Below are 22,395 nucleotides of genomic sequence, written 5' to 3'. Positions count from 1 at the left end.
GTGCTTTCATACATATTTCTCTTTGGGGAACCAGGAATGGCAGGTGTCTCTGAACCCTTTGCCAGCGAGGAAACAGAAGTTCAGAGGTTAGGAGATTTGCATCATGCCACATAGTAAACTAGTAATAGATTTGGGTTGTTTAAACGTGTTTTTATTTACTTTAAAAGAATCTTCTTTCCTTTAGGAAGCATGATTCCTTAATCTTACTCTTAGGGGCAAAATTACCTCTAAAGATGGAGCTAATGTCTGACGCAGTTGTGACATTTACATAGGGAAATGTTTTACAGTTTGTTTTTCTACTCTCATTTTTAGACATATTTCATTGTCATAGCCTCTTGGATTTTGCCAACAAAATGTCTTTTAGGGGCCTCAGTTATATGCTCTTGATTTGTTTAAACCATGCCATTTCCATTTCAGTAGAGATCCAACTGGTTGGCATTTGCTAGAACCTCACACCCATTGTTTTATGAATAGACATTGAAAATCATTTTGATGTAGAAAAAGAAAACAACTAAGTTTAGGCAACTAAAGAAAACTCAAACTGGGGACTTCCCTGGTGGCGCAGTGGTTAGGAATCCGCCTGCCAATGCAGGGGACACGGGTTCGAGCCCTGGTCTGGGAAGATCCCATGTGCTGCAGAGCAACTAAGCCCGTGCGCCACAACTACTGAGCATGCATGCCACACTACTGAAGCCCACAGGCCTGGAACCCATGCTCCACAACAAGAGAAGCCACCACCATGAGAAGCCCACGCACCACATCGAAGAGTGGCCCTCGCTCGCCACAACTGGAGAAAGCTCACGTGCAGCAACGAAGACCCAAAGCACCAAAAATAAATAAATAAATCAGTAAATAAATAAATAAATTTATTTATTTATTTTAAAAAAAGAACACTCAAACTGAACTCTTTGACCCTGAGCCCCAAAGAGCACAGTATAAATGCTGGGCAAACTATTTTTGTCTTCTGCTTTATAAATGAGTTCTTTTCTTTTTCTGTTGACTATTATCTGGCACAGCTGCTGTTTTCAGAGCATAAAAAAGATGGGAATCATGAAAACAAGGAAATAAAACCTTGCCTAAAACACCTTGGCCTGTGAATCATGGCTGGTCTCCTCCGTAAAATGTGTATAACCACTAAGTCATTTATGAATGAAGGAGCATAGGTTAGTGGTGGCATCAATAAAAGCAGTTAAAACAGGTGAATTCTATTTCTGGTTCCAAAATGATGATAAAATGACTTGAGAGAAGTCACTGTAACTACTTTCAGAGTCTCTACCTGTGAGATGAGAAGAAAATAAGAAAATTCTTTTTTTGGAAGATGATATAAAGACCTGCTTAACCTCTCATCCTGGCAGCCTTCTGATTCTCACAGCTGGATTCTCTTAAGCATCTCCTTTACATTCAACCCCACATACTAGCTCAATAATATATGCTTTTTCTTGGTGGGGTAACCCAGGACAATAATTCAATGTGGCTCAGTTTTAACGCTACATCACTTCGAGTTCTGAGCCCTGTTTGAGTTCTGGCTTAGTGCTTAGGGATCCAACCCTTTCTTATAACCTCATTCTAGTAACTGGATCCCCAGCCCGTTTTCCTACATCTGAGCCTCTCCCCTGGTTTTCTGTCTTCTGTACCACCACTTCCAAGGCTGAGATTCTGCAGCTGACTCTTTTGATTGTCCTGGCATATTTCAGCCAGAAATATACACGTTCCAGCTATCTGTCCCACCAACACTTGTGAACTAATTCTTAAAGATTATTCTTTAAAAATAAAAAAGAATGAAATAATGCCATTTGCAGCAACATGGATGGACATAGAGATTGTCATACTAAGTGAAGTCAGACAGAGAAAGACAAATATCATATGATATCACTTATATGTGGAGTCTAAAAACATGATACAGATGAACTTATTTACAAAACAGACTCACAGACTGCGAAAAAAACTTATGGTAGAAAGGTGGTAGGGCAGATAATGTGGAAAGGTGGTGGGGATAAATTAGGAGGTTGGGATTAACATACACACACTACTATATATAAAATAGATAATCAACAAGGACCTACTGTACAGTACAGGAAACTCTACTCAATATTCTGTAATAACCGATATGGGAAAAGAATCTGAAAAAGAATGGATATATGTATATGTATAACTGAATCACTTTGCTGTATACCTGAAACTAACACAACACTGTAAATCAACTATACTCTAATATAAAATGAAAATTAAATTTAAACATTTTTATTAAATATTGAGATAAAAATACTTGTAAAATATACACAAAATATAAAGACTAATAACACAAGACTATTGAAATATTCTACCCAGTTACCACCACCAAATATAATTACTGTTATCTCTGAAGTCCCTGTCCCATCCCCTCTCACTCTACTCAGAGGAAACCACTCTGCTGAAATTTATGTTTATCATTCTCTCTCACTCTCTCTCTCTCTTTTTAGTTTTCCTAGATGGTAATTTCCTAAATAATATATTTTCCAGTGTGTGTGTTTTGAACTTAATATTGACAAAAATAGAGTGTATGTCTTACGCTACTTGCTTTTTTAGTTCAACATTATGTTCCTGAGATTTATCCATGTTTTTACTTATCTGTGTAATTCATTACTCTTCACAAGAATACAGTGTTTTATTGTATGCCTATCATGCAGTTTATTTATCTCCCCTATGGTTGATGGACATTTGAATTGTTCCTCTTTTTCCTTCTGTTACAAAACAGTGCTGTGATGGATATGCACTTGTCTTCTAGAAGTACTTGCTGGGTGATGCAATTTTCAAAGGTGTTCGCCTTAATTTATAGTCCCATGAGAAGAGTAACTCCACATCCTTGCCAACTTTAGATTTTGCCAGTATTCTTAACTTTTGCCAGTCTGGTAGTTGTAATATAGTATCTCATTGTGGTTGAAATTTTCATTTTCTTGATGACTAACAAGGCTGAGAATCTTGCTTATATTTGTTTGGACATTTGGATTAACTCTCTCTGAAGATCTGTGCAAATCTTTTTTTTCAGTTTTCTATCCATCATTTGCATTTTTTCTTAATGGTTCATAGAGGTTCTTTATATACTCTAGATACTATTCCTTTGTTAATAATTCATATGGCAAACATGCTCTACCAGTCTGTGGCTTGTAGTTTTACTTTCTTTTTCATATATTTTTGTGAATAAAAGTTCTCACTTTTACTTTAGCTAATTTACCCATATCTTCTTTTATTATTTACAGTTTTTGCTTAAGAAATTTTTCCTTATCCCTAATGTCACAAAGATGTCATCCTATGTTATGCCTAAAAATCTGTAGTTTTGTCCTTCATATTTAAATCTTTAGTAAACCTAGAATTTACTAGGCAAAAAAAAAAAAAAAAGTCTATCCTTTCCCCACTAATTTGCAATGCTTACTCTAACATAAATCACATTTCAAGTCTGTTTTGAATTCTTTGTTTCATTCATCTATTTACCTTTCCTGATGATAATATGATAGTGTCATATTTATCAAAGCTTTATAAGAATTCTTGATATCTATAAGTAAGCTTCAATAACTTTCTGTTCTTTTAGAATGTCTTGGTTATTCCTGTCCCAACGATCTTTCATATATATTTTGAAACTTTTTTTTGACAAGTTACATATACACATACACACAAATTCATTGCAATTTTAATTGATAATGCATTTAATCTATAGATCAATTTGCAGTGAACTGACTTGTTTTGCTATTGCTTCTCCCAATTCACGAACATAGTATATGTTGTATCTCTTCATTTAATTAGAACTGCTTTTAATAATCAACATGTCTATAAAGGTCTTACACATATTCTGTTAAATTTATTCCTAGGAACACACACATACACACACACACACACACACTTGCTATGATTAATTATTTGAATATCCTCTTTTGAGAAGACTGATCACATCTAATTTTTCTACCTCCTCTCCTCTTTAATTGGGTAGTATTTCTTTTTTCTCATTGACTAATAGAAATTTTTTTATTTTTTATTAAATCATGGGTATAAGTTTTTGTCAGCTACATATGTTGTAAATATCTTTTTCCTCTAATGGCTTACTATTTCATTCTTTTTTATTTCTAAATGAACCATATTTTATATGTATATGAAATTGTTATTGATGAGTGAGTCGACCTGTAGTTTTATATACAAGATTATGCTAAAATTACTTGGGAAGTGTCTCTTCTTTTCTTAGGAAGACTTTTTAACTGATTCAATTTTTTAAAATGTTAATAGCACATTAATTGTTTTTTATTCCTGCTTTAGGCAACTTTGTAAATTATATTTTTCAAGGATCTGCCCATGTCATCTAAATTTTCACATTCATAAAATTCTTATTATCTTTTTCATATTACCATTCCTCTCTATTGTGTATTTGTTCACTCTCATTTTATGTTCTTATCTTTATATTTTCATCCTTTAATGTTCTCTGGATGCTTAGATAAGTTTTCAGCCCTTTTACTTTTCTATTATAATCACATTACACTACAAATTTCACCATAAACACTACTTTGCCTTTCTTTCACAAAGTTTATGGGATGTGTACTATATTTGTTATTATTCTAATTCTAAATATTTTACCATTTCCCTTATGATTTCTTCTTTTACCTATGAGTTGTTAAATTTGTCGTTTAAATTTCTAATCTAAACATGTGGATTTTCACTTATATTTTTGTTATTATAAGTAATAATTACAAAATTGCTTTGTAGTTAAAAAATGATCTATATAATACCAATTCTTTGACACTTTTTAGGACTTACTTTAACTGTACTAAGTGGTCCATTTTTATAAATATTTTTCATATACTTGAAAAAGTTGTGTATTCTGAGGACACAGTGTACTAGATAATGTGGATTAGACACTGTTTTGTGTATTGTTCAAATCTATATCCTTACCAATTTATTTTGTGTTTGATCTATTCTTGGGAAAAGTATGTTAAAATATTGTACTATAACTGCATGTATTTCCTATATGTCTGTCCATTTTTGCTTTAAATGTTTTAAAGCTATGTTACTTAGTGTCTTTTTGCATCTAGGGGAATTGAGTTAATACATCTGGGTAGACTAGAGTTAATTTTCAGCAAGAAATCTTCAGCTCTGCCAAAGACCTTTCCACTGTCTAGGAATTTATATCAATGTGCACTTTAGGTGCACAAATAAAAGAAAGCATTAGATGAGTGGAATGTGTAAATAACACCAGCAGGTTTTGTGCAAATTATTAGTTTTGGGGGGTTTTTGGTGGTGATGGGAAAGTTGAATTTGTACTCCTCTTGTTGGAGTTATAAATAGGTTTAATATTACTTCTTTTCATATGTGGTGCATTAATTTGTTCATAACTTTCTGGGTCTTTTTATCCCTTGAGAAGAAAAACATGATGCTGGGGGCCATGAGTCAGTGATGGGAGGAAGATGAGGGAGGGAGCCACAGAAAAGGACCCAATTGGTTAATTGGGTTAATGGTTAATTGGTTAATTAGTAATTGGTTAATGTCTTATTAGTCTGGAGAGTCCTGTCAGCATCTTTCTTCCCCTTTGTAGCTTCTTGGCTCCTTAAGAACCTGGCAGGAAGGAGATGGGCTTTTAGAAAGTTTCACTTTCAAGGGAAATACTGCTGCCCCACTTTCAACTGCCACACAAGAACTCATTAAATAACATTATACAGAGTGTGGATGTGAATAACATTAAACGTTGGACACCTAGACCAGCATTTTTGAAATCTTAGTTAAGTGGCACCATTTTATAAAATCCAGGTTACTTTTAATCCTAAACATATTCAGAATATGATAGCAATTACCCATCATTTTTAGAGATATGCAAGAACAATACATTTTTGAACTGACAGAGCCTAGTTTCTTTTGAAGTGTTTTATCAGAAATGAAAATGATGAAGTGTGCTGAGAATATGCAAATACATTCAAGTGCACACAATTAAAACCCTGAGATGTATTTGATGATAAATCACTTCACTGTGGTTGCAAGTATTTGCAATAGGAATTCAAATTGATAATTATGATTATGTGATTCTTAGAATAGCTAACAGTTTTCCATTTTTATCTGCTCTTTGAAATAAAAAGAGAAATATAATACCTTAAAACCACTCTCTAACAGGCAGATTGCATTTCAAATATATGAGAACTTTTTCTTCTCTCTGGCTGTCATGTGTCAAAGTACCTTGAGAAAACCACAAGTAGAAAAAAAAAAAAAAAAAGGCTGCTCCTATCCCCATCTTCCACTCCCAACTTCAGAATAAATTTCCAAAGCTCGTTCCAGTTCCCAATTACCTCCGGTACAGGCCTTAAAGAATGAGGGCAGATGCCCGATGCATCCCTTATAACGCAAATGTGTTGTATTGGAATTTAAGCCATCTTCTAACCTATCCCTTCCCTGAGCAAGCCCTGAACTGATGGAACAAACTTATGATGAGAACATGTGTGAGGATGTGTTAGAGGAGGACTATTGTGATTTCTTTTTTTTAATTTAATTTTTATTGGAGTATAGTTGATTTACAATGTTGTATTAGTTTCAGGTATACAGCAAAGTGAATCGGTTAGACATATACATATATCCACCTTTTTTTTTTAGATTCTTTTCCCATATAGGTGATTACAGAGTATTGAGTAGAGTTCCCTGTGCTATACAGACTATTGTGATTTTTTTATTTAGACATTCATCATCAGCTGGGCCAGTTCTTCTCTGCTTTTTGTAGCTGTTTCACCTTGGAGGGATGAGTCAAGCTGAGCAGACAATCTTCCAATTCAGAAATCACGTGGATCGCAAATGTGATGATTCTGGGGAGGTACAGGAGGGCTAGCTCAGATGTTAGGATCATTGGGAACTTGCTGTAGGGCTGGTTTGGTGTAGGGAAATCAATTCGTTTCCTCCTGGCAGAGGATCTACCCTTAAAAGGAGACTGTTCTGCAACTCTCACCCTCATCTTTCACCTGCCTGGTCCCAGTTTATCTTAATTTTCAAATGTGCTTATTTTAAAATGTAGGTTTTATTATTATTCAGGTATGACAAGGTCAACAGATCAGGAGACAATTACCATTGAAAAGACAGTTTGTTGTTCAAAGCTTCCTAAAGGAGGGGGTCACTAAGGGCTAAAGGGGGAGGTACCAGTGTCGGTCAGGGGGCAGAAGAAGCAAGAGGAAAACACGGGCAAGAGCCTTTATTGTGTTTTCTGCAGGAAGGAACGGGTGAGGCAGTGTTAGCAGGTTTAGGATTGGCTAGTTTGAATAATTTCAGTGAGCTTTGGGCCATACAGGCTGTCCTTAGTTGTCTGGTACCTGGCCCTTGTGTGATTAGGGCAGGGGAATAGTGGTCGCAGAATGTAAGAGCCTGATAAAAGAGGTAGTTAGGGGGTAGGAGATGGGTCGGTTGGTTTGCCTACGAAAGGCATGCTTGCAGGGTGAGTCTTTTACTACCTTTAGGAATTGGCTGGCCGTGGGAGAGGCAGTCCCTTCAGGGTCAGCAAGACCCCAAGATGTCAAAGCATCAGATTCACATATTTAACACAGTGCTGTAATAAACAGGTGTCCCCTTCCTGCAGGTACTTCTCAAGGCTTCACACAATGCTCTAGGAGTGACTGGACTCCAGGTTGTCCCATGACCTGGATGAGAGAGGCTGTATGGACTGACAGAACATCATGTCAAAGGTAGGGCTCTCCTTCTTTCTTCCTACACCTTCCCAGGTGGTGGGTTCTGCTGTGGACTTTGCTTAAGACATCACTTAACCTCTCTGAGTTTCATCTGTGAAATACAGACAAGAGCAGTCTTATCTATGGAAAATGAATTAGAAAACAAACATGGAAAGGGATTGAAAGCACAATATACAGTACTGTCCAAGTATGATTCACAATTACTTAGTAGAGAAAAGAAGCGGATGCCTTGAAAGAAGCATAAACTAAGATGGAAACAACACACTACCAACCATGAAATAAAATCCGTCTTTTTTAGTTTGATTTAAAGCTTACATGGTAAGCGTGAGCTCCATTTGGCACTCCTAAACTGAGAGTTTGGGCTCTGAGTTGAGGTAATTCAGAGAATCTGGCAGTCCTGTAACTCACTGTGAGGTGTTGGCCAAGTCTGTTGCAGTTCTTAATCGAATTATCACATCGTGGTATCTGTGTGTTCTTGCCTATTTCTTTTGAAGTAAGATTTGGGAAATTTCCCTTTAGGCCACTAAGCATTTCAGGTTTCCTCAGAACAGTTAGTTCTCCACAAAGCTGTTTTGCTTTCTGTCTGGTACAAAATCCTAGCGAGATCTTGATTATACTGTTTGCCAATCCAGTTAAGTAGAATTTTTTCTCTTGACTGTCTGGGGATTCTACCTGTAAGCTTTGTTTATTTCCTTACATGCCTGGTATATAACTAGGTAGGAGATGCCCAGTGTCCCAGATTTTAAGATAGAAAGTGGTGAGACTTTCTATAAGATTACTGCAGTTCTCAAGAAGCATATATAATCAAGGTGTAGAGAGATTATTACATTTGTGTTTTGAGGACCTCAGCAAGCAGACACAGTTGGAGTGTACCGTCAACAGGGAAGAAAAAGAGATGTGTGGGTTTATAAAGCAGCATTAAAAATAGAGAAAAATAGAGTTACCTGAATAAAAGGCAGGAAGCTGGGAATTTACGTGTTCAAATGCCAGCTCTGTTGAGGGTATGCCTGTTGTTTCCATTTATAATTTGAAATGTAGAATGAGCCATTTCATTGTATGAGAAGACCACATGCACCAGCCAGCTGATGACACTGAAACGCTCAGAATCTTCAGATTTCTCTAGAAAGGCAAGAAAATGCTCTTTAATGGAGATAATAAAAAATTATGATTGATGATAAAAAATTTTTAAATACATTATGAAATTTAATCTCTGGTACAATGTCTCCCAGTGGAAAGTGTAATTCTCGGTAAACAGGAAAACTGAAAATATAAAAACCAGGGATGAAACATACCTTGCCCAAGGAGGAGAAAAAATATTTGCAAATGAAGATTAAAAACCTCATGCCCTTTTTCTGGAAATATTCCCGAGTCCCCACACAGTATATCTTAGGCTGTGTGGAGTTCTTGACCCTCGCACCACTCTTTTAAAATTGCTCATTTCCCAGTGTTTGCCTTGCCTGTCTTCGAATGTTCTTAGTCCTGGTTTTCATAAGACTTCGGAAACCCTGAATTAAGCAAATATTTGATAGGGGTAGTTTCAGGCCTCTGGAGAGATTTGGGGTCCTCCTTGTTTTTAGAGAGCCTATGGAGGCTCATATAGTTCAGGTCCTGGGGTGGATGCTGACACAGAGTGGGTACCACTGGGTTTAATATCAGATCTGGTTCTCAGCAGAGTCAGGACATGTGGGCTCTCAAGTAGTATTCATTATCACCTCCAAGGGCTTTATCAGACCTGAAATTCCAGACTTTCTTCCTCCACAACCCCTCGTAGTCTCGTTCCTGCTAGACAGGTTCCTCATCCTCATTGGAACATGTGCTCCTGCAGTTTCTCACCAATGCCAGAGTTCTGGGCTCCATTCTGCCTCCTCTGCTTCTCTACCCAACCGGACCCCCTGGCCTAGATTACACAAGTTCCTCATCGTCACTGGTCACATCCATATCTGGGTAGAAACCCTTTCTCATGCCATTCCCAGGTGCCAAGAACTGATAGAGGAAGTTGAGAAACAGTGCTGAAGGATTGCAGATGAGTTCAAGTTATCTGCATGCCCGGCTTCTTCTACTGCTTAGCAACCCTCTGAATCAGCTGTCAAACCTCAGCTCTCCTCGTCCCCCAGAAAACTCTCCACTCTCATTTTGTTCAGATGATCAAGTCTATCCAACCAGAACCCCTCTCATTTTTAAAGTTCTGTTAGTGTTGGGATGATATTTTTGAGATATTAACAACCTATGTCAACTTTTTTTTCCTTCCATCATTTCTTCCTTTTTCTTTCTTCCACCATTTCTTCCTTTTTCTTTCCATGCATAGAAGCAATGAATTGGCTCCAGGCTCATTGTATCAGAGGGATAGGACAGGGTGGGTTTTAGTGGCTTTGGTTTCAAAGAATCTGGGCTCTTAGGAGAAGGAGGAGAACCAAGAATCAACACAATGTTTGGATGAAACACAGAAGAAGAAGGATTCTTGTCCCCATCCCACCCCAATCCTTCCCCAAACTAGAAGATTCTTCTGGAATGGTGGTGAGAACAGAGACTCTGTGAGTCCTAGAGAGAGGAAACCCACTGCCTTCTTGCCCAACAGAATTGCAGAGAGAAAATGGAGTCACAGTGTCTAAGCATATGAGTCTTTAGTGTTGCAGAGATTACTGTACTCCTGGCAGAGCACAAAGACAGCAGCAAAACCCCCCCTGCCACTCACATGATATGGAAACAGCAGGAAGAGCCACCAAACCTGAAGGCACCATGTGCAGAAACAAGCACGTCTCAGTAGAAACCTACATGAACCAAAATCAGCTGTGCTTTCCACCTCCCCAACCATGTGTTAGTACTCTGTAAGTACCCTGGAACCTTGATGGAACTCTGGGAATGGAAGAGGGGGTGAACAGAATCAACTGGGATAAAGTCTCCACCAATTCAGTGGGATGAGGGCATATAATACAAATTAGGCTGAGTTATAGAAAAAGACAATTTGTATTTATTGCTCAGTCAAGTTAAAGCCTGAAATTCAAACCCACCTCATCTATGTCCTCAACCATCTTCTTTCTTTCACATTAACAAAAAGAAGTGCTCTATTGCCTTTTATTCCATCTTCACTCCAAGTATACCATGCTGCCATTCTCAACCACTGCTTTAATACTATCCAACATTTACCAAGCCTTTGCTGCAACACATCTCTTCTTGTGTTAGGTAATTTTAAGTCTCAAGGAACGGGTGTCTAATTCAGAATACCTAAGACAAGAAGGTGGATGGGCTGACTCATGGAATCCAAGGAAACGTGGATAAACCACCAGAGAGGCATTAACATAGCTGTGCCTCAGAAATAATTGGAACTAGGGTCCAGTTGCCCTTAGGATTCTTTCTCTCCATTTCTCAAATCTACTTTTCTCTGAAAACTGGAGTCATGATCTTTTTTTGCAGACTGGCTTATTCCAGCAGAGGAGAAATATGACTGCTGACAGTGCCAAAGTTTTTCATTTTAAAATTCTCCAGTGGGGAGAAGACTGACTCACGCTTTCTCTCTGATTTCACACTCAAAAATCCATACATTCCTCATGTCAGCTCTAAGTTTTGCCGTGGGGGTAGAAATAGTTTCCAGAAAGGGTGGGGGATGGAGTAAAACAGACAAAACAATACATGTCTATGACACATCTATAAGGGAGATTGGCTGTCATTTCAGTGGCCTATAAGCTTGCACATTCAGTCACAAAAAGTAAATACTCACAAAGGCATAGGAGTGTATTATCCTTACTGCTTCCACTTCCTTACCATTGACTCTCCTCAACCTCTTACGGTCCAGCACCCCTAAAGAAACTCTCTTACAGGTTGCTGTGAATGACCTCATCATTCTCAAGTTCAACTACCTTTTTTTCTTTTTTTAGTAACCATCCTCCTTTTTTTTGTTGTTTGTTTGGTTTTTTTTTTACAATAGTTGACTCTGTTAATGGCCTCATTTTGCCAAAACCTTTTTTCTTAGCTCAGATCCATGTGCTGGTTCTTTACCTAGTTCTCTTCCTACCTCCTAGATATGCCTTCTGTGTCCTTTGCTGATTTTTCCTTTCTCCTTTTGCTCCTTAATTATAGGCAATCATCACGTTTCTGACCTCAATCCTCTTTTTCCTACTCTCTCTCCTATAGTGGTTTTAAGCCTTAAGTAGCTTTTTATTTTCCACAGCATAAAACCAAAAGCACTAAAAGCTGCAAAAAGCTAATGTGAAGTTAACATCCCACAATAATAATGTGAAGAATGATAATAAGAACAGCAAGAGTTGACAATTACTGAGCACCAACCACTGCTCTAAGCACTTTCCTTGAATTAAGCCATGTGATCTTCATCCTATGAGATGAATGCTTTTTCTATTATTCTCCTTTTGACAGAATAATAAGGAATAAAAAGGAAAAGGGAATGTGCAGAGGTTAAAGACTTATCCAGCATCAAATAATGAGAAAGGCATTGTTCAAACTTGGGCAGTCTCCCAAACATGCCTAAGGCTTCCTGTGTTCTTGCTTCTACTCCTGGAGATTGACCCCCATACCCTACCCCATCATTCAACATTTTACCCCTTTTTCAAGAAGAAGTTCCCAGATTTCCCCTTCCCAGTGCCTTGCTGAATGGATTCTTTCCCTCTGTTGTACTCCCATGGAGTCTTATTTGTGCCTTGCTTATAAATTTATGATTCTATTTTCTCCTTGATTATTTAAAAATATGTCATCTTGTTCAATAGACTGTAAACACCTGCAGGTTTGTGTGTCCCCCCACCATAGACCCTCTCAGTTCTTTGTTCCATCATGGATGCTCAATCAATGTTTATTAATTGAATAGATGAGCCATTTGTCAAACAATAAATGCTTATTGAGAATCTTTTGTAAGACTCTATAGACCAGTGCTGCTTAAAGTATGGCCTGCAGACTGGTACTCTTCCTGGAACCATTTGTTATGATAAGAAAGGAGGTTGTACCAGAAGGTGAATCAACACATAGCTTCTTCATTAAGAAAGTCCTGCTAAGAAAAAAATCTTGGTTGAACTAAATGGTGTGCTTAGTGACATAGTTGATTTACCACGTGGTTGAAATACATTTTGGTGCCAGCTCCTGACCTCATCAGGGATCAGTAACAAATAGTTTGAGGACCTGTATTTTGAGTAGCAGTGCTATAGGGGATGTAAAGCAGGTATGAATTCTGCTCCTGGGAACTCACATTCTAGTTGAGGAGGTATAATGTGATATTTTAAAACAAGAACAGCAACAACTAGATCACAAGATGATAAGCATGCAGTTCAGTAGAAAGAATAAAAAAATTAAAGTGCCTCCAAACTTTTAGTCCAACTTTCCAATTTTTGCAGATTAAAAAACAAAGTCTGAGACAGGTCATTATAAGCAAGTCTTAATAATGCAAAATACTTCCATGGGAACAGAAAAATTAGAAATACAGTTTAAAATATGACCAGATGTTAACCATGATATAAACATTCACAACACTTATAGGTGGGCATGGGTACCACAAGAAATTTTTTCTGATCTTTATCTGTAGATTTAATAAAATCCAAAAGTTTGCATGATGAAACATGACAATTAGGAAAAAAGTTATTTAAAAGTGTATTTTTGCAGTCTATACATAATTGCTTTCTTAAAAATTCTAATTTATTTCTTCCTATAAAACAATTGTAAATACTTAAGAAAGCACTTTCTGAGTGGCTATATTTTCTTTGAAGGGCTTTTAAATGTAGATGATGTACAGCAAGACTTTCAAATGTTTGTTTGTTGATTACCAATACAATTTTAGGTCGTCTGACAATCACCATTTTCGGGGGGAGGATTATCAACAAGAGTAGACTCACTGAACCAGACATTGTGCCAAAAGTAGAACTGATTACAGATATTGGGTTGAATGTGCCAGATTTCTGGAACAATCACTTCCTAGAGACATGTGAGTTAAATCAGCAGATTGCTATGGAAATAGAAAAAGAAATGAACACATCCTTAGGAACAGAATATGAGGTCTGACAGTACACATTTATGCTGTCACAGGGAAAGGAAAAAAAAAATCTCTACTCCAAGACAAAGTCAATACTTTTGTGATTCATGTGCTTCCTGACAAAATATTTGATCTGCTTGGGCACACACGAGAGGAGGTACAGCTGGCAAGGGATAGAGATAGATTCTAGCACAGAAATATTACAACACATTCTTACAAAAGTGTTATGAAAACCATCTGACTTACAATTCTGTCCTCTACTAGCTCCATCTCTGTCACTGAACTAAGGGAACACACACTAGAACTCACACATCAAAATGAAATCCCAAGGAAACCTAAGCAAAATGTAAACAGAAAAAAACCCTGAAAAAATAGCAAGTTCAACGTCACAGTGAGAAAATGTTGGCTTATTTGTCCAAAAGTTATTGCTTTGTTCAATTGTACTTTGAAATATTCATTAAAAGAATTGTTTTTGGTCCTTTAAATATTCTTTGGAAGAAATCTATTTAAACATAAACAGGGCAGATGAAGAAGGGGGGGATAAAGATGGAGAGATTTACAAGCTTGTTTGTCACAGTGATCTTTGTTGTCCTCTCCAAATTCATACATTGAAGCCCTAACCTCCAATGGGACGGTATTTGGAGATGGGGCCTCTAAGGAGGCAATTAATTTTAATGAGATCAGTGGGTGGGGCCCTTATCCTTATAAAAGAAGAGAAAGACACCTGGGATGTGCTCACACAGAGGAAAGGCCAGGAAAGGACACAGCAAGAGAGCAGCCACCTACATGCAAAGGAGAGAGGTCTCATGAGAAACCAAATCTGCTGACACTTTGATCTTGGACTTCCAGTCTCCAGAACAGTGAGAAAAGAAATTTCTGTTGTTTAAGCCACCCAATCTGTGGCACTTTGCCATAGTAATCCTAGCAGACTAAGGCAAATCTAGAACTGTCTACTCAAAGTGTGTTCTGTGGACCAGGGCCAGGCTATAAAGTGTTTGTTAGCAGACCATGATAAGTACTGAAATTGAGAATAAGATTAAGAAACTTTAAAAAAAAAAAAGCAATTTGACAATTTGCTTTATGACTCTAGAATCTAATAATACAATATTAAGACTAGTATTCTGTATGCTTTTTTAAAATTTCACTTTCCTAACAATTCATTTTTACTGTATTTTACAAAATTATCTCTGTGATGGATTAGAAAAATAATCTAATCCTTCACCTTAGGCTCAGATTTAGAAGGAAACTAGTTCCCTCACTTTCCCTTTGTTTTGAATCTGAGACAGATGATTAAATTCTGTGATCTCTGAACTGCTGTAGGTCCCAGAAATGAAACTGAGATTGACTGGCATCTTCCCCACTCAGATTTTCATTTAGCAATGGCCCAGAATTTGATGATCATATATGCTGTATTAAACTGTCTCTTCCCTATGTTCAGAGGGTACCATGTGTGAATAAGATGCTGATTGGTTTTCTTTTAGGCCAGATATTTTGAGGCTTCTCTTTGTCTCAAAGTAACAACCAGCTGAACTCAATGGAAGGATTCATTGCAGGATTATTTCAAGCCACAAGGAGAGGGAAGCTCTAATAGGGATTGGTTTCAGCTGCATATATCAAACAACCCAAATAACAGTGGCTTATATAAGACAGGTGTTATTATTCTCTCGAATAACAAAGAAGTCTTGATAAGTAGCCCATCATTGATGGAGCAGTTCAAGGATGTTAAGATCAGTATCTGTAATTTGGGGGTTTCTCTTACTGTCAGTTGTAATATGACTATTGCAGCTCCAGTCATTACAGCTGCTTTTCAGGTAGGAAGAAAGAGGTAAGCACAAGGGGCAAACATGCTGTTTGCCAACTGATTCTACTCCCGTTTTAAGGTGCTTACTGGAAGCTCCATGTAAGAACTTCTACTTGTCACTGGCAAGAACAGTTGTCATGTGGCTATTTCTATCTACAATAGATGCTGGGAAATCTGTTTTCCCAGAGGGATTCTGTTTTGGTTTGTTTTTAGCTAGGCTCATTGTTTATAAAGAAGAGAACAGAGCTCAGAAGGCAGCCAGCACTCTTTGCCATAGATTAAAGCAAATAACATGAGTGCATTTTCCAATTCAAGAAATGAGCAGCTTGACTGAGTTGCTAAAGAGAAATTTTCCTTACCTGGTTGCCATTAGATAGGGCGACTTTGATCAAGAAAGGAGAGTCAAGATGTCTCTTCATAGAAACCAGCCTACAGCAGGAAAAGAGTGTTCTGGAAATTCCATACTTTGATATAAGAGTTTTTGCCATGATGTGCCTAGGTATGGTTTTCTTCATGTTTGTTTTGCATGTGGTGTATAGAGCTTCTTGAGTCTGTGGCTTAGTGTCTTTCATCAGTGCTAGGAAGTTCTCATTTATAACCTCTTCAAATATTTCTGCTATTCATTCTCTCTTCCCTTTCCTTCTGGGATCCTATTTATACATGTTTTAGGCTTTTTTACCTTGTTCCACAGAGCTGTTCCACTCTTAAGTATTTTCTCTTTTTTCTTTTTTTTTCTTCTCTCATGCTTCAATATGGCTATTTTTCTACTGAGCAATATCTTTCAGTTCATCAATCTTTTCTGCTACTTATCTAATCTGGTGTTGACTCTATTTCTTTAGTTATTAATTTCAGTGAGTGAATTATTTTATTTCTAAAATTTCTATTTTTTCCTTAATAAATTTCAGTTCTCTGATGAAATTCTCCATCTTGCCATCTATATTCTTGAACATATCAATCACATTTATTTTAAAGACATAATGAACTTTGAGTCTGTTTCTACTGTCTATTTTATCTCTCTTTTACAATCACTTGGTTCTATTTCTTGGCATGCCTGGAATTCTTTGATTGTTAGATATTACATATAAAAATTATAGAGGCTTTGGATGATCTTTCTTCAGAGAGATCTACCCTTTTTCTGGTAGTCAGGTATAGTAGAAACAAATCATCTTGATCCAGATCAGTCAGTCTTAACCCAGGTTGGATCTAACTCTGGATACCCTTACTCCCAGGGTGTAGACTTTCAGGGGTCATGCAGCCTTGAACTCTGTATTTTGTCTTTATAGCACTTTGAAACAGACAAAGCCCTGTTTAGCTTTTTGGACTCTTAGCTCCCAGTTTATATTTGGCTCTTTAGCTTTCTTTTCCATGCAACTGAGAAATTGGCAGCCACCTGTAGGAGAAATGTGGAAGAGACTATTATCACATCAGCGCATTTCCTTTCTCTCCAGATCTTCACCCCTCAAGTCTTGGCTTCCTTGCTTGATCCTTCATGATTTAAACAGCTTCTTTAAATAAACTTCAGCTTTTGTCGTTTACCCCAGGGGAAGTTTTTTTAATGTAAGCTGTGCTATCATAGTCAGAAGCTGAAATTTCACAATTTCATTTAGCTTTTCTTGCAGTGAATACTCATCCGTCCTCAGAGTAACTCAACTGCAGAGAACACATGTTAAAGCACTTGAGAGTACATAGAAGTCCTTCTCACCAGGCTTGAGATGGAGAAGGCAGCACCCCCATAATCCTCTCCCGTTGGTGGGGGAGGGTAGTCAACCAAAGCATGGCAGCAGCTCTTGCCAAAGAAAACTTTCTTCTAAATTGCCACCCTCTTTAAACTTTTCTATTCTTGAAATTGGTGAGTCTTGGAACAGGTCTTCAATTGTCACTGTAAATTTCCTTTGTGGAGGTTTGAGTCTCACAATCATGAGAATTTTTTGGTGGTGCCCAAATCAATACTGAGATAGAAGCCCCAATTTAATGAGCTGTTGCACTTAATATGAAACCATTCACTTCTGTCTGTCACTAAAATAAAAAATGAGGGCTTCCCTGGTGGCGCAGTGGTTGAGAATCTGCCTGCCAATGCAGGGGACACGGGTTCAAGCCCTGGTTTGGGAAGATCCCACATGCCGCGGAGTAACTAGGCCCATGAGCCACAATTACTGAGCCTGCACGTCTGGAGCCTGTGCTCCACAACAAGAGAGGCCGCGATAGTGAGAGGCCCGTGCACCGCAATGAAGAGTGGCCCGCACTTGCCGCAACTAGAGAAAACCCTTGCACAGAAATGAAGACCCAACACAGCCAAAAATAAATAAATAAATAAATAAAATTAAAAACAAAAAAACAAACAAAAAACTATAAAAAAAAAAAAAATGAGGATTCAAACATTTTTTTAAAATTATTTTCCCTTTTGAAGTACATGAACCCATGTTTCTAGCACCTCAAACTCAGCCTGCTCTTTTGAGAATGGTAGTTCACTAACATTATGGATTAAATAGGTTTTTTTGGACCTGCCAAGATTCTGAATTTCCTTCATACTATTTTTACTATGGGAAAATGCTTCATAACACAGCCAATGTATAAATATGATCCAAAACATAGTCCATGTGATAGGTGTGGATTACCTTTGTTAAACCTGTTATTCAGAAAGTTAAAGATTTGGGAAAAGGGAATTGGACCCCTTTGGAGAAAATTGTACATTTTCTGAAGTCATTTTCCTTATAACCGCTCAAATAAGGCATTTGAGAGCACTGTGCCTTCCTTTAGTTGCAGCTATATACGTGACATAAAAGAAAAGTACATTTTAAGAACCTATTTCATACAAACTTCTGGAGCTCACACAAAGAAATAGAAAATATGTTCTGGTAGTATGATGGTTAATTGCATGTGTCAGCTTGACTGGCCACAGGGTATCCAGATGAAACATTATTTCTGGGCATGTCTGTGAGGGTGTTTCCAGATGAAATCAGCATTTGAATCAGTGGACTCAGGAAAACAAATGGCCCTTCCTAACGTGGGTGGGCATTACGTAATCAACTGAGGGCCTGAAAGGAACAAAAGGTGAAGGAAAGAGGGATTTGCCCCTTTCTTTCCTGCTTCACTGCTTGAGCTAGGACATCTCATCTCATCTTCTCCTGCCCTCAGATGAGGATTTATACCATAGACTCCCTTGGTTCTCAGGTCTTCAGATTTGGCTTCCCTGGGTCTCCAGCTTGCAATGGCAGATGTGGGATTTCTCAGCCTTCATAATCATGTGAGCCAGTTCCTCATAATAAATCCTTTATCTATCCATCTATCTACCTATCTCTCTATCTCTCATCTAACTTTATATATAAAGTTATATGTTCGTACATATCTATACAAAGGAGTACACTGCTTTTGTTTCTCTGGAGAACCCTGACTAATCCAGGTAGTAGTAAAGGAAAACCAGTTTTAGAGCTGTGAGGGCCAATGTCTTTGAGCTTAACCTCATAAACAATCATAGCTGAAATCCGGAAGTCGTCTGGGAAGTGTCAGAGTTCCTAGGACTTCTTGGTTCTGATGCGACTGACTGTGTAGATGAGTGAGTCTTTGAACTGTACTCACTTTTTAAAGGTTATTTATGCTGATGCTATTTGTTTGAGCCTACTGGGAGATATTATTGTAGCCATGTCAGTCTGATGGAAGATCATTTTGCCACATGCCCAGAATATGACAGGACAGAGGTAAATGAGAACAGATTATATATATTAATATAATGTTTGCTAGGGCTTCTGTACCAGAGAAATTTATTGTCTCACAGTACTGGAGGCTAGAGGTCTGAGATCTAGGTATTATCAAGGTTGGTTCCTTTGGAAGTTTGTGAAGGAGACTTTGTTCCAGGCCTCACTTCCAGGTTCCGGTGGTCTTCTGGCAATCTGTGGTGTTCCTTGGCGTGTCGATGCATCACCTGATCTCTGCCTTCATCTTCACATGGCCTTCTCCCTGTCTGCGTGTCTGTGTCCTAATTCCCCCCTTTTCTAAGAGCACCAGTCATATTGGATTAGGGGCCCACTCTACACCAGTATGACCTCATCCTAACTAATTACATCTGCAATGACCCTACTACCAAATCAGGACATGATCTGAGGTACTGGGGGCTAGGACATTAGTATATGAATTTGGGGGGACACATAATTCAACCCATAACACTTCTTCTAACTTGAGATTTTCAGACACTCTGCCCCAACCTCCTGTACCTCATCAATGAGAGTTAAGAATCTTTGATACAGCACTTTGCTTAATTAGCTATTATAATTCATTCAAGGAGTGAGAAGTTAGTTCATAGCCTTTTCTGGTAATAGGAGGGTTAATCTATTATGCAGTAAAACTGTCTTGAAGGCCACAGTTTCTTGGAACAGGGGACCTGCTGTTGGAACCCTTTATCAGGTGTGTACAATTGTGTTGATTGATCTCTTTTTAGAAACTAGCATTTTACAGCCATTCATTTTCAATCTGGTAATCAGGCTGATTAAACTTTGACAAGCATGAAGAAGGGAAAAAAATTAAATAATAACTCTTCTGCTAAATTTTAACTGGAGAAGAAAGCTGACAGCCCAAAGAGGGAGAAATGATGGGTATTTTAAAAATAAAATTAAAAAACACAATGGGCCTCTGGAGGGTACTTGTTAAAATAATTTGTGATAAGACTTTGAATAGAATCATTGCCAATTTTTTTTCAGCTTGATTAACGTGAGTAAAGTGCCTTAAAGTGTTACATGAGGTGCTGGTTTTGACTATTGGGGTTTGTTGTTGTTGTTTGTTTGTTTTAGTTTCAGCATCTCACCTCTAAGTTAGATGACGTTCTTATCACTTGACTCTTCTCCAGTGGATCTCAACTGGGAACACTTTTGCCCCCAGGGGATATTTGGGAATATCTGGAGACATTTTGATTGTCACAACTTGGGCGGAGAATACTACTGGCATCCAATGGGTGGAAGCCAGGGATACTGCTAAATTTCCTACCATGCACAGCACAACCACCTCACAACAAGGAATTATCCACCTTGACATGTCAATAGCGCTGAGGTTAAGATCATTAATTTTTCCCACATGGGTCTAGACTGGGGAGCCTTCATTCTACTATTTAACTGTTCTAGCTATAACCCAGATGTCACCCAAGATTCACTCTGTTCTTGGAGAGAAGATAACAGTATATTGGGGTCAAGCCAAAACTCTGAGGAAGGTGCAATGTCCCCATCAAGATTTTTGCAAATGTCTGGGAGCTCATGTTCTCAAGGTCACTCAGGCTTGGTCTTCTTCTAGGAAATTGACATATTTTAATCCCATCTTCCCTCCTACTGTTATTCTCTCTCTGCTCACCTTCAAACCAGATGTGGAACTTGACCTCCCTGCCTTTTTATGTTCACAAAAACCTTCCCAAATAAGGCATCAGTGTAACAGACTTTGCTGAACTTTTCTTTTTGTGCTTTTCTTTTTGTGTTTGGGGAGGGGTGGGTATATTTTGTGGGAGGGTATTATTTTTCATAGTCACAAAAGAACAGAGGACAAGCTATTAAAATTTCTTTAGTCATCCCTACACATTGCTTGACCATCTTCTTTCTTTCCTACAACTCTCTTCTGCAGTTTTACAGGCCCTCAACCCTCAGGCTCCCCAGTGAAGCCAGTTCCTCTGTGCTTGAATGTACATAGTTATTTAGAATTCCAGGTCCAGCTCGGCTCCAAACCTCCCTTTGCATAATTTGGGATGCATTACTGAGCTCCACTCTACAGTGGACTGTCCCTTCTAGGTCCTGCTTTAATGCACACAAAGATCAGGTGAAGGTGTTAACGTCTGATTTCCTCCTTTCTTGCTCCTCAAACCAGTCCCTAGAGGAGAATATGGAGAATTGTGTTCCCACTCAAGTGATGGAGCCCCACTCCTCCAGACTCCTCTTAGAAATTAGACTTGACTTTCCTGCTCTTCCTCTGTGTCTCCATTGTTTACAAAACTAGTTGATCCTGGACATGTAACTCAATTTAGAATCACAGAAAGCAGAGCCTGAAGAAACCCTGGAACACATCTATTTTAAGTCTTTCATTTTAGAACTAAGAGAATTGTTCAGGATTAACCCAAGGTTAATTAATGGTATTTAGTACCTAAATCCAGGCACCTGTTTCCTGGCCCTCTCATCACAGTGACAGGGAGGAAAAGACCCAAATCCTAGTTCTCAAGGAAATCACTTTACTGAGCCTCAATTTCCTTGTTAAAAAATAGGAAGGGGTTAAATGAGATGGTCTCCAAGGTTCTTTTCAACACAAGCAATCACATAATTATCAAATGTTGGTTGGAGACTCTCTGAACACCCCCCAATTAATAAAACAACAAAAACACTTTTCCAACCATGTTGAAAAAGATTCACTTTCTCACCCATATGACATTTTTAAAGAGACATAATGGGTAAAATCACAGACACTAAGCCTAGAATGGGTGAGAATACAGGCTCAGCCTCTTACTAGATAAACTGTGTGATCTCTACCAAGCCATTTAACCTCTCTGTGCCCTATTCTATCACCTTTAAAAAGGGGGATTATAATCATAATGCCTAAAATAGTTTTGGGGAGTAATTGAGTTCGTAAAAGCACTTAAAACAGTAACCGGCATATTGTAAGTACCACGTTAAGTGCTAACGCCTATTATTTCTGACACGTGCAATTAGTAGGCTACGGATCATGAAATAAAATAATTAGGTTCAAATAGGAAGATTTCAGAGATACACTCTTCATTTTACATCCACTTTTTTTCTTGCATTTTAAGAACCAAAGAGTAACTGAGTCAACTCAGAATCTCACAGTATTATTTTTAGACTCTTAGGAGAAACTTTTAATCATACTTGCATTTGGATAACAAATTATTCATGTCATGAGAACGAATCAGTTACTGAGGGTGGGCTGAGAACATCAAGATTGTGCCGTGTAAGCACTCTGGCTTGCGCTGCTGGGTGAGGTTC

The 22,395-nt window shown here is 38.0% G+C and overlaps 1 protein-coding gene across 2 annotated transcripts in view; it reads left to right on the top strand.

Annotated features, from left to right (window-relative positions):
* Nucleotides 1–3,354: 3,354 nt before the first annotated feature.
* Nucleotides 3,355–22,395, top strand: part of LOC309629569 (uncharacterized protein) — a 79,448-nt gene continuing 60,407 nt past the window's right edge. For both annotated transcript variants that reach the window (XR_014245113.1, XM_082393685.1), the window contains exon 1: nt 3,355–14,495. The gene's annotated coding sequence lies outside the window, so the exon portion shown is untranslated. The remainder of the gene's footprint in view (nt 14,496–22,395) is intronic.

The sequence above is a fragment of the Balaenoptera borealis genome (assembly GCF_965194805.1).
Source record: "Balaenoptera borealis genome assembly, chromosome: 5".
In the NCBI taxonomy this organism is placed as follows: domain Eukaryota; kingdom Metazoa; phylum Chordata; class Mammalia; order Artiodactyla; family Balaenopteridae; genus Balaenoptera; species Balaenoptera borealis.
This window is presented reverse-complemented; position numbering and strand designations above follow the sequence as displayed.